This window comes from Symphalangus syndactylus, chromosome 10, assembly GCF_028878055.3.
Source record: "Symphalangus syndactylus isolate Jambi chromosome 10, NHGRI_mSymSyn1-v2.1_pri, whole genome shotgun sequence".
Taxonomy (NCBI): domain Eukaryota; kingdom Metazoa; phylum Chordata; class Mammalia; order Primates; family Hylobatidae; genus Symphalangus; species Symphalangus syndactylus.
In genome coordinates, this window is record NC_072432.2 from 36770274 (window position 1) to 36783252 (window position 12979).

Genomic DNA, 12979 nt, shown 5'->3' on the forward strand with positions numbered 1-12979 from the left:
AATTATGTGTGGTGGGGTAGGTTGCACTTTAAGGCAGCCAGGTTAATATTTTTTTAAAGCACGTTTGCCAAATGCTTAAGAGATGAGGCAGTAATGTAAAGATTTCTGGCAAGAGAAGAGCTAGTGCAAGGGCATTAGTGTTGGATCTTGCCTGCCAGTTGAAGGAACAAGGAAGATGATGTGGGTGGCTGGGTGGGCCAAAGGGTGGGGCAGGGAGACGAGGAGGGGAAAGCTGGTGATGGTGAGCAAGCAGGTCACATAGGGCCTTCCAGGCTCTTCAGGCAGAGGCACAGACTTTAGCTTTTTCTGTAAGCAAAATAAGGAAACATTGAAGAATTCTGAGCAAAGGGTGACCTGATTTTTAAGATTGCTGTGGATGCTGGGTTGAAAATAGACATGGCGAGCAAGTGAAGAAGCAGAGGAATAGCTGCAAAAAATCAGTCAATAACTGATGGTGGGTGGTCCCATAGTGGTTGCAGTGGCAGTAGTGAGAAGCGGTCAGGTTCTGCATCAATTCTGAAGGTAGAGTCAACAGGATTTTATAATGGTTGAATGTGCATTCAGAGAGCAAAAGTCAAAGACGACCCCAAGCATTTTGCCCAAGCAAATGAAAGAATGTAGTTGCCAGGCCTTAGATAAAAGCTAGCTTAGGTTTTGTACTTAGCCCTTCTAAGAATTCCTCAGAAAAATTGGACTACAGTTGAATTTATAGTCCAAGGAATGTTGGTTCTCCATTAAAGTCATAATATTGTTACTTATAATTAGTCTCCTCTAAGAAACAAATTTATTAACATATATTCTTTCCAGAAATCCCTATTCTGTGCTCCTGCTTATACAGCACTTCATTGTCTTCTACATGCAAGCAGTGAGTAAAAATGTGCTCCCTCTTAACCATGGAAGTTTAATATCAGCATCATCACGCAGATTTTCATTACTACAAATCTGTCACAGCTGCCACTGTGCTTTATTTTTGTATTTTTACTGGTTACAAACATTATGGGCCATTACCTTACTACTCCAAACAATTACTAATAATGCCCTTTCACTTGCACTGCATCCTAACTTCTGCACATTACAGTGGTTCAACAACTTTGCAAGAAAATTCCCATTAGCCTTATTACTCCCAACAACTGAATATTTTATCAATCAGCTAGCCTTTCAGGATTGCCTTCTTTCTTCTTCTTCTCCACTGTTTCCCCCGACTTGAAGCATATAGGCTTTAATATCACACACAAATCCCACTTCAACTTCACCTTCCTGAGTGAATCACTATGGTTTAAGCTATACGTGTATGTGTGAGTGCTTCAGCCTGTTTGATCCAGAGTTAATTCTTTCTGCTACTTTGGGACCATGTTCTTTGACTAAACGGAATATATTTATGAGAGGGAAGTCTTGCTCTGATCTGATGTGGTCAAATATCAACTACCAATAAAAATAATTCTTGCGGCCGGGCGCGGTGGCTCACGCTTGTAATCCCAGCACTTTGGGAGGCCAAGGCGGGCGGATCACGAGGTCAGGAGATCGAGACCACGGTGAAACCCCGTCTCTACTAAAAATACAAAAAAATTAGCCGGGCGTGGTGGCGGGCGCCTGTAGTCCCAGCTACTTGGAGAGGCTGAGGCAGGAGAATGGCGTGAACCCGGGAGGCGGAGCTTGCAGTGAGCCGAGATTGCGCCACTGCACTCCAGCCTGGGTGACAGAGCGAGACTCCGTCTCAAAAAAAAAAAAAAAAAAATAATTCTTGGGCCGGGCGCGGTGGCTCACGCTTGTAATCCCAGCACTTTGGGAGGCCGAGGCGGGCAGATCACGAGGTCAGGAGATCGACACCACAGTGAAACCCCGTCTCTACTAAAAATACAAAAAATTAGCCGGGCGTGGTGGCGGGCGCCTGTAGTCGCAGCTACTCGGAGAGGCTGAGGCAGGAGAATGGCGTGAACCCGGGAGGCGGAGCTTGCAGTGAGCCGAGATAGCGCCACTGCACTCCAGCCTGAGTGACAAAGCGAGACTCTGTCTCCAAAAAAATAAAAATAAAAAAAATAATTCTTTCAATTAGTCACATTAGAGAAAACTACAATGTTTCTGTGAGAGGTTTTCTTAATTCTTTAGAATAATATTATCAATTAAATTGATGCTATATTCTGTTAGACTGACTCACCATTGATTCCAGCCTTTATCTAGAGTGACTTCTTATACTACTGCAGACTCTAGAAAACTAAAGTCAATATTTCTCAGACTTCTATGTAATTAGAGTTCTAAAAGCAAGTTAGGTTCCATCAATTATATGTAGTCAAGTAAGATTTAGAGGGCAGAAGTGTGGATGAAGCCATCTTTTTGTCTCTTTTGACTATTTTCTGATGGCCAACAAGGTCAAAAATTTGTGAGGTCTTTTTCTGCAGCAGCATGCCACCATCCATTCCCCAGGGCCCTAGCTAAGAAGAAGCAATTTCAAAGGAGAAAATTTTTTCTTGACCTTGGCTTTCTGATTCTTGAACCAGAGGTACGGAATGTGTTTTTGAATTTGAACTTAATATTGCAGGGGGAGCCACAAAGGTACAGAAGAGTTCTCATGGCCTGTCAATTCTGAGGTCTTTCTGGGGACTCCTTCAAAGAACTCATTGTTCCAGCTAGGCCAACGACCCTCTAATGACTTGTGAGTACAAAATTGCCCATATTAAATCCCTGCATCCTTAAAATGGAGCAGTTTCTGTTTTCAGAACTGAATGTCAAGTAATACATGCTCATATGTGCAAAAAAGGATGTGTTCAAGGTTGTTCATTACAGTGTAGCTAGTAATAGCAAAAGATTAAGGAGAAAAAGCTTAATATTGGTAAGCAGAGGCTGGTTGAATAGATATCATTACAGCTGTAAAGAGAAAGTTGGGGTTGGTCTTGCTGTCTCAGTGTTGGCAGAGGGCTAAGAAAATTCACATATAAGTGGACCACGCAGTTCAAACTCATGTTCAAGGGTCAACTGTAATTGAATAAATGGTAATTGCAGTTAGACAAATCCACTCAGGGAGTAGAAAATGTCATTTTTGTCAATGCACACAAAGACCACATGTGTGTGGGTATAATAAAAGTGATAAATAAGATTCAATCTCCTAATTTAATATGGTCACGTTGGTGATACCAATAGTAATAATCTAGCTAAAATTATATGCTAGACATAGTGCTGTTCTACTTATCACATCCTTACAAAAAAACCTGTGTGACACATGATATCTTCTATACATATAGAAAAATCTACATTTAGAGGTCAGGTGCGGTGGTTCATGCCTGCAATCCTAGCACTTTGGGAGGCCGACATGGGTGGATCACAAGGTCAGGAGATCGAGACCATCCTGGTTAACTTGGTGAAACCCCATCTCTACTAAAAATACAAAAAATTAGCCAGGCATGGTGGCGGGCACCTGTAGTCCCAGCTCCTCAGGAGGCTGAGGCAGGAGAATGGTGTGAACTCAGGAGGCGGAGCTTGCAGTGAGCTGAGATCACGCCACTGCACTCCAGCCTGGGTGACAGAGTGAGACTCTGTCTCAAAAAAAGAAAAGAAAAGAAAAGAAAAGAAAAGAAAATTTTACATTTAGAGAAGGTAAATAATTGCCTAAGGTTGCACAGATAGCTAGTAGGTGGCAGCCCAGACTTTGTTGGATGAGAAGTTGGAACATTTAATGGCTACTTTATACTATTGTTGTCTGTATAGCAGCCACATTTTGTTTTGCTTTCATTTATATGACTTCTCTGTGCTAGAGTGACTATGCCACAGTGGATTCAGAGATATTCTTTAATTCTTCAATCCATCATATAGGTAACCAATGGATAGAATCTATTTCCATGGAGATGCTTTTCTAAGAGTGAAAATGTAATCCCCACCCTTTGTCAGGTAAAAAGCCAGATTATATAAGTTCATCATAAATACACTATTTTTATACCTGGAACTTAGATCATAAATCACATCCATCTGGAAGAACAAAAGGACGGTGCATAATAGAGATACTGTCTGCTACTCCTTTGGTGAGGCAGTATGCTGAGCCATTTGCAGGAACAGCACTCCTACTTGGGATATTGTCAGGGAAGAAAAATATAATCTAGGGCTAGCATTCTTGGCAAGAGTGCATCAACTGAGAAGTTCCTAGGCTTCTGGATATTCTGCAATTTCAACTGAGATAAAAAGAATATGGATATTTCTTCCATTTCTGTTCATGGATGATGTAAGTCTTCACCTATTTAAAACACAGTTTACATATAGGATGCTTTCTCTGCCTTTTAAGATCTTGGAAACTCCCACATATAACAACTGTAAAACTTGGCTAAGAGAGTTGCCCACCTCCTCTCTTATCCCCCATGCACAGACACACACAACCTATGGAGCTCTCAGAAATCATCTGCATTAAAGTTTGCACTGAATAACACTGACTTTTGACTAGGAACTGACTCAGCAGTCATCAGAAAAATGTGACAACTTTCATCAAAAACACTTGCTAAAAATTAAAGCTGAACCTTACTAGATATGATGTCTCAAAGGGCAGTTACCCTATTATTGGCATCCTGCCCTCTTGCAGTTTTTCAGATTTGCAAGTAGGTGAAAGCAGCAAGAGCTGTATCTGGGAAAATTCTGCCTGACTACAGGCGTCAGTCCTAGATAGGCATTTGTTTGGCAGGCTGGATGAATGTTTCTGGGGCACAAAAGTCTTGTTTGCAGGTTCCTTAACATGAAATTGATCCATTATAATTCTTGCTTACTTCCTTTTCAGGATTGCTTCAGTAATCAACATAAAATGTATAAATGAAGAGAAATTCATTACTAATTATTTCTCTTCTCGGAGGTCAGATGAATAAGTGATATGCCTTTGCAAATAAGGAAGGAAAATGATTCCCTCCACAGGATTCCATTTCTCCCCTAAACCCAAAGAAAGGTAGGTAGGAAATGCTAATTTCCTAATTCATTTTCATTCCTTTTTCTTTTTTTTTTTTTTTTTTTGCATTTGTACCTGTCAGTTCTACAAAAAAAGCTAAAAGAAGAAGCAACTAGAATGATAGGAGATGCTGAAATGGGTAAATGTGGTCACTCCCAGTGTGTAGTCAAATTGATCTTTACAATGCCAACTATGCTACATTATTCCTTTATAGAAAGCATGACAAGCTATTAATATTTCATAGAGATCAGGAGAAGCACTTAAGTGGTAGCCCTGAAGAAACAACTGAATTTATGTCTATGACATAACTCTAACATTTTTTTCTTTTTTTTTTTGAGATGGAGTCTCACTCTGTCCCCCAGGCTGGAGTGCAATGGTGCGATCTCAGCTCACTGCAACCTCCGCCTCCTGGGTTCAAGCAATTCTCCTGCCTCAGCCTCCCAAGTAGCTAAGGCTACAGGCACACACCATCACGCCCAGCTAATTTTTGTATTTTTTTTTTTAGTAGAGATGGGGTTTCACCATGTTGGCCAGGATGGTCTCAATCTCTTGACCCCATGATCCACCTACCTCGGCCTCCCAAAGTGCTGGGATTACAAGCGTGAGCCACTGCACCCAGCCTCTAAAATATTTTAAAAAGTGAAACGTACAACCATGTTTTCAGTTTTTTCAGTAAAAAAGCCTACAACCTTTTTTACTGAAAAATTTACCGCCATTAAGTTAGAAATTTTAGAACTGCCCACCGTATTTTCTCTTAAGTTAGGCCCTGTGCTCCTTTTATGAGGGATAATTGATGAATAGATGTGAAATAAATTAATCATTTTGTCTAACACTTTGTATAGTTAAGTGTTAAGTATAAAATCCCTGAAAAGGGTTGGTTCTTGTTCAGGTAGAAGATTCAGGTTCAAGTTTTAAGAACTGGATTTGCTCACTCTGGGCAGAAAATTCTTCATTGCCAAATATTATTTTTAGTCCTATTTTTTCATATACTAGTCCCTAGCAATACCTAAAAGGATAAATCGTTTTTAAAAGGACAAAAAAAAGTTTAAGCCGAAACCAACCCTAACCAGGCTATTTCATTGTATAGTCTTTACAGGCCACTATAATTACAAATATGACATATGATTATGTATGTAAATGTATATATGTGCATGTGTATGTCTGAATATGTACATTTATATACATGCATATTACATATAGAAGTCCCTTTAGTTACCATATCAATGTGGCTAACACCACCTTTCACATAGATCATAACCTACCTGATCATATGAAATGGCCAAAGCCATTAAGAATATCTTACCAGAGCGGGGTGCAGTGGTTCACACCTGTAATCCCAGCACTTTGGGAGGCCAAGGCAAATGGATTGTTTGAGACCAGGAATTTGAGACCAGCCTGGGTGATATAATTTGGCTCTGTGTCTCCCTCAAAATCCAAATTTCATCTCCAATTGTAATCCCCACATGTCCAGAGGGGACTTGGTGGCAAGTGATTGGATCATGGGAGTGGTTCCCCCGTGCTGTTCTCATGATAGTGAGTTCTCATGAGAGCTGACGGTTTTGAAGTGTGATACTTCCTCACTCTGTCTTTCTCCTGCTGCCTTGCAATAAAGGTGCCTGCTTCCCCTTCACATCCGACTATGATTGTACGTTTTCTGAGGCTTCCCCAGCCATGTGGAACTGTGAGTCAATTAAACTTCTTTTGTTTATAAATTACCCAGTTTCAGGTAGTACCTTTATAGCAGTGTGAAAATAGACTAATACCTAGGCAACATAGCGAAACCCTGTATCTACAACAAAATTAGCTGGGCATGGTGGCCCGTACCCAGAGTCACAGTACCTGTAGTCACAGCTGCTCAGGAGGCTGAGGTGGATCACCTGAGGCCAGGAGGTTGAAGCTGCAGTGAGCTGAGCCATGATCATGCCATTGCATTCCAGCTTGGATGACTGAGACTCTGTCCCCAGAACCCCCAAGAAAGAATATCTTACTAGGGAAAATGTAAATTGGAATGGAAATATCAGTGACTGAAGGCCTAATGAGAAATACATGAGCCTCTTTTGCTAAAGTCCCCATGCTGTAGGAAAAACCAGGTTCTTGTCACATGACCAGGAAAGATTAGGCTCGCAGACACTTTAAAGGATGAGAGGGAACGGAATTTGTCAGGCGAAAAGGAAAAAAGTTCAGCAAAGCAAGAGGTGTTCCTGTTAACAGCCCCTCATCTCACAGATTGAATCCCAGGTTACCACATGGGAACAGGTTACCACACGGCAACAGGCTTCTTCCAACTGGGCATGAACTGCCTGAGGCCCCACACCAGTGGGGTCTCCCAGTGCTCAGGTGGGCATTATCCAGAAAGAATCAGTTGGGTGGGGGAAGGGCGGGCTTCGTCTGGGAGCAGTCCAGTTTTTCAGTCTTCAGACTGTTTTAGGCTTAAAGGTAGGGTTTTGCCAGGGGTGGAGGGGCCTTGGCTCCCTCCTGTCTCTATCGCCCAGAGCAGGCCAAATTCCTCTACTCATGTCTTGAGCCTGTCCACCCACTCTGGACAAACCCTACCATCCCGCCTACAAATTCCACGTTTTACTGAAATTAATGATTTTGTTGCTTGCAAACAAGACTCCTCAACAGACCCATGTAAACATACATACAGATAGATATACCCATGTATTATGTAGGGGTATCATTACAGAATAGTTGTGAAGCTAAGTAGAGTCCCTTCTTACTGGAGAAATGATAAAATGTTTAGCTATAAGTAGCCAAGTGAGATTCAGGAAATGATCATAGGTATTAAACTGTGAATAAATATTGTAATCTTTTTGGGACTCAATTTCCTGATCTGGAAAATGGGCATAAAAATACCTATTTCAAAGATTTGTTATCAGGATTGTTATGGACTGAATGTGTCCCCTAAAATTCATATGTCAAAGCCCTAACTCCCAGTGCGATGGTATTTGGAGATGGAGATTTTGACAGGCAATTAAGTCAAGATGAGATCATAAGAGTAGGGCCCCCATGATGGGATTCATGTCCTTATAAGAAGAGAGACAAGTGTTCTCTCTCTTTTCTCCCTCTCCCTCCACCATGTGAGGACATGGATTAAAGACTTACATCTGCAAGCCAGCGACAGCCCCCACAGGAGACCATACTAGTTGGCACCTTGATCTTGAACTTTCCAGTCTCCGTAACTGTGACAAATAGATTCCTGTTGGCTGACTTACGCACTCTGGGATATTTTGTTATGACAGTCTAAGCTGACCAAGACAAGGATTCAATGTGATAAGAAGCAGATTTTCCCTTTAGCCTGAGCCTCTTGTTTTGTCATCATTTCTTGCAACATCACTGTTCTATGTGCCTTTAACTGCTCAACATTACATGGCAATCTGTAACAATGGTCACTCTCTCATATAAGAATTGATACTCTAATTGTTCACAGTTTAGACATAAAAAATAACAGTTAAGTTGTTTAAATCATATTTTGATAGCTTTACCCTGCTCACATCCTATAAGTCACCTCATATGTACTGAATGCTGATATTCTATAAATGTAATCTATACAAAATTGTTTGCCACAATTGTTCAGAATATTGTGCAATGATGCAAATTGTTTTGTTTTGTTTTTGAAGCTTTTAGTAGAAAGAAAAAAACTTCTACCAGAAAAAGTAATCCCCAAATACCCAGGGATATCCTATACTTTCTGAATTTCATTTCCAAAGTCCTTGCCATTTTCTCCTGGCACTGTTCCCTATCCACTGTCTCCCCAGTTAGCCTCTAGAATTCATACAATGCCAATGGAAGTATGATTACTGGTGCTTCAATATTTTCAGCATATAGATGGATCCACCCACAATGTTTGCTTAACTTTGAAAATATTTTTTCCCTCTTCTAGATGGTTGCCAAAAGACATTTCTGCCCCAAATCTTTGAGTCAGCAGCTCCATGTAGGCACAATTTAATCCATCATATGAACTCATACAAGTCAATCGAAACTTTTCAGTCTATGACTCATGGTGTCGTGTCAATTTATATGAATATCCCTTTGTCAGTATGTAAATGAAAAGGAATGATCAGTGTCTTAATCATAATATTGGATAATTTTATTGTACTCTTTATTTTCGTTTTTTTCCACAGGTGTTTTCTCCATGATGAGTGACCAATTCCATCACTCCTATCAAAGGAATGGTGTATCGTGACATTTCTCAAGTTCTTACCCCTTGTTTTCTTCTTTGCTGCCTTTTTTTTCTTTTTAAAAAATAAACTTTGTTTTTACGGTGGTTTTAGGTTCACAGTTAAATTGAATGGGAAGCATGGAGAGTTCCCATATCCCCTATATACCCAATATCCCAGCACACACACACACACACACACACACAACCTCCACCACCATCAACATCAGTCACCACAGTTGTACATTTGTTATGTTCGATCAACCTGCTTTGACACATCATCACCCAAAGTCCATAGTTTTCCTTAGAGTTTACTTCTGGTATTTTCTTTTTTTTTTTTTTTTTTTTTTTTTTCTGATATGGATTCTCGCTCTGTCACCCAGGCTGGAGTGCAGTGGCACAATCTTAGCTCACTGCAACCTCTGCCTCCTGGGTTCAGGCAATTCTCTTGCCTCAGCTTCCTAAGTAGCTGGGATTACAGGCGTGTGCCACCACACCTGGCTAATTTTTGTATTTTTAGTAGAGATGGGGTTTCCCCATGTTGGCCAGGCTCATCTTAAACTCCTGACCTCAAGTGATCCACCAGCCTTGGCCTCTCAAATTGCTGGGATTACAGGCGTGAGCCATGGCACCCGGCCTGGTGTTTTCCATTCTACAGTGTATGAGTCTGTTTTCACACTGCTATAAAGAAATACCTAAGACTGTGAGGTTTATAAAGAGGTTTAATTGACTCACAGTTCTGCATGGCTGGGGAGGCCTCAGGAAGCTTACAGTCATGGCGGAAGGCGAAGCAGGCATCTTCACAAAGTAGCAGGAGAGAAAAGTGTGTGAAGGCGGAGCGGTGAAACACTTGTAAAACCATCAGATCTCATGAGAACTCACTCACTATCACGAGAACAGAATAAGGGAAACCTCCCCCATGATCCAATCACCTTCTTCTCTCCACATGTGAGGATTACAATTTGAGATGATATTTGAGTGGAGACACAGAGCCAAACCATATAATATGGATTTTGACAAATACATAATGGCATGTACCCACAAATACAGTATTGTACAGAATTGTTTTGTTGTCCTAAAAATTTTGTTCTAAGCCTATTCATTCTCCCCTCTAACCCTTAACAACTATTAATCTTTTTACTATCTTCACAGTTTTGCCTTTTCCATAATGTCATATAGTTGGAACTACTCAATATATAGCCTTTTTCTGAATGTCTTCTTTCATTTATGAGTTTAAGCTTTTTCCATGGGTTTTCATGGCTTGATTTCTTTTAAGCACTGTATAATATTCCACTGAATGAAACATATCTTATTTACCCACTCAAGTACTGAAATACATCTTGTTTATTTTCAAGTTTAGGCAAATATAAATAAAGCCACTATAAAAATTTGTGTGTAGGTTTTGTGTGGACATAAATTTTCAGTTCATTTGGGTAAATAACAAGGGGTGATTGAATTTTTTTTTCTATTTTACATTCAACCAACTCACACCATGATTGATGAACCTTATGCTAAAGAGTAAATTTAGTTTTGTAGGAAACTGCCAAACTGTCTTTCCAAGTGGTTGAATCATTTTGCATTCCCACCAGCAATGAATGAGGGTTCTGTTGCTCCACAACCTCACCATCATTTGAAGTTATCAGTTTTTGGATTTTGGTAATCTTAATAGATGTGTAGTAGTATCTCATTGTGGTTTTTTAATATGCAATTACCTAATGATGTACAACAGTGACAATCTTTTTATATTCTTGTTTGCCATTTGTATATCTTCTCTGCTAAGAAATTTGTTCAGGTATTCAGAACAGAGCCCTCAGAAATAATGCCACATATCTACAAATATCTGATCTTTGACAAACCTGACAAAAACAAGAAATGGGGAAAGGAATCCCTATTTAATGAATGGTGCTGGGAAAACTGGCTAGCCATATGAAGAAAGCCGAAACTGGATCCCTTCCTTACACTTTATACAAAAATTAATTAAGGATGGATTAAAGACTTACATGTTAGACCTAAAACCATCAAAACCCTAGAAGAAAACCTAGGCAATACCATTCAGGACATAGGCATGGACAAGGGCTTCATGTCTAAAACACCAAAAGCAATGGCAACAAAAGCCAAAATTGACAAATGGGATCTAATTAAACTAAAGAGCTTCTGCACAGCAAAAGAAACCACGATCAGAGTGAACAGGCAACCTACAGAATGGGAGAAAATTTTTGCAACCTACTCATCTGACAAAGGGCTAATATCCAGAATCTACAATGAACTCAAACAAATTTACAAGAAAAAAAGAAAGAACCCCATCAAAAAGTGGGCGAAAGATATGAACAGACACTTCTCAAAAGAAGACATTTACGCAGCCAAAAAACACATGCAAAAATGCTCATCATCACTGGCCATCAGAGAAATGCAAATCAAAACCACAATGAGATACCATCTCACACCAGTTAGAATGGCCATCATTAAAAAGTCAGGAAACAACAGGTGCTGGAGAGGATGTGGAGAAATAGGAACGCTTTTACGCTGTTGGTGGGACTGTAAACTAGTTCAACCATTGTGGAAGTCAGTGTGGTGATTCCTCAGGGATCTAGTACTAGAAATACCATTTGACCCAGCCATCCCATTACTGGGTATATACCCAAAGGATTATAAATCATGCTGCTATAAAGACACATGCACACGTATGTTTATTGCGGCACTATTCACAATAGCAAAGACTTGGAACCAACTCAAATGTCCAACAATGATAGACTGGATTAAGAAAATGTGGCACACATACACCACGGAATACTATGCAGCCATAAAAAATGATGAGTTCATGTCCTTTGTGGGGACATGGATGAAGCTGGAAACCATCATTCTCAGCAAACTATCGCAAGGAAAAAAACCAAACACCTCATGTTCTCACTCATAAGTGGGAATTGAACAATGAGAACACATGGACACAGGAAGGGGAACATCACACTCCGGGGATTGTTGTAGGGTGGAGGGAGGGTGGAGGGATAGCATTAGGAGATATACCTAATGCTAAATGACGAGTTAATGGGTGCAGCACACCAACATGGCACATGTATACATATGTAACAAACCTGCACGCTGTGCACATGTACCCTAAAACTTAAAGTATAATAATAATAAAAAAAATTAGAATTTAATAAACATGTCTGATTTTGCTTAGTAAAAAAAAAAAAAAAAGAAATCTGTTCAGGTATTTTCTCATATTTTAATCAAGTTGTTTCTTGCATATTTTGGATAATAGTCCTTTAGTACATATGTCTTTTGTGAATTTTTCTACAGGTCTATGATTTTTCTTATTCTCTTGACATTGTCTTCACAAAGCAGAAATTTTTAATTATAATGAAGTCCAGCTCATCAATTAATTCTTTTCTGGATCCTTCCTTTAGTGTTATGCCTAAAAATTTATCACCATACCCAACATCATCTAAGATTTCTCTCATGTTATTTCTATGAATCTTACAGATTTGAATTTACATGTAAGTCTATGATCACTTTTTAAGTTAATTTTTGTGACTGGTATAAGGTCTGTTCCTAGATTCATTTTTTCATCACATGAATGTCCAATTGTTCTAGCACTATTTTTTTTGAAGAGAGGAACTTTGCTTTACTATGTTTTCTTTGCTGCTTTGTCCAATATCAGGTGACTATATTTATGTGAATCTATTCTGGGCTCTCTATTATGTTTCACTGAACTATTTGTCTATTATTTTAATAATACCACACTATTGCTTTTAATACATCTTGAATCAAGTAATATCAGTGCTCCAACTTTGTACTTCTCCTTCAATACTAGGTTCTCTATTCTGAATTTTTTGCCTTTCTGTATAAATATTAGAATCAGTTTGTCCATGTCCATAACATAACTTGCTGGGATTTTGATTGGTAGTATG

At 39.6% G+C, this 12979-nt stretch overlaps 2 long non-coding RNA genes across 2 annotated transcripts in view; one reads left to right on the plus strand and one right to left on the minus strand.

Annotated features, from left to right (window-relative positions):
• Positions 1-12979, minus strand: part of LOC134731627 (uncharacterized) — a 235839-nt gene that overhangs the window by 149710 nt on the left and 73150 nt on the right. The window lies entirely within an intron of this gene.
• Positions 800-8854, plus strand: LOC129492062 (uncharacterized). The gene is made up of 5 exons (XR_008660713.2): positions 800-865; positions 2537-2650; positions 4751-4912; positions 6525-6593; positions 8796-8854. It is a non-coding gene; the product is annotated as an uncharacterized lncRNA (long non-coding RNA).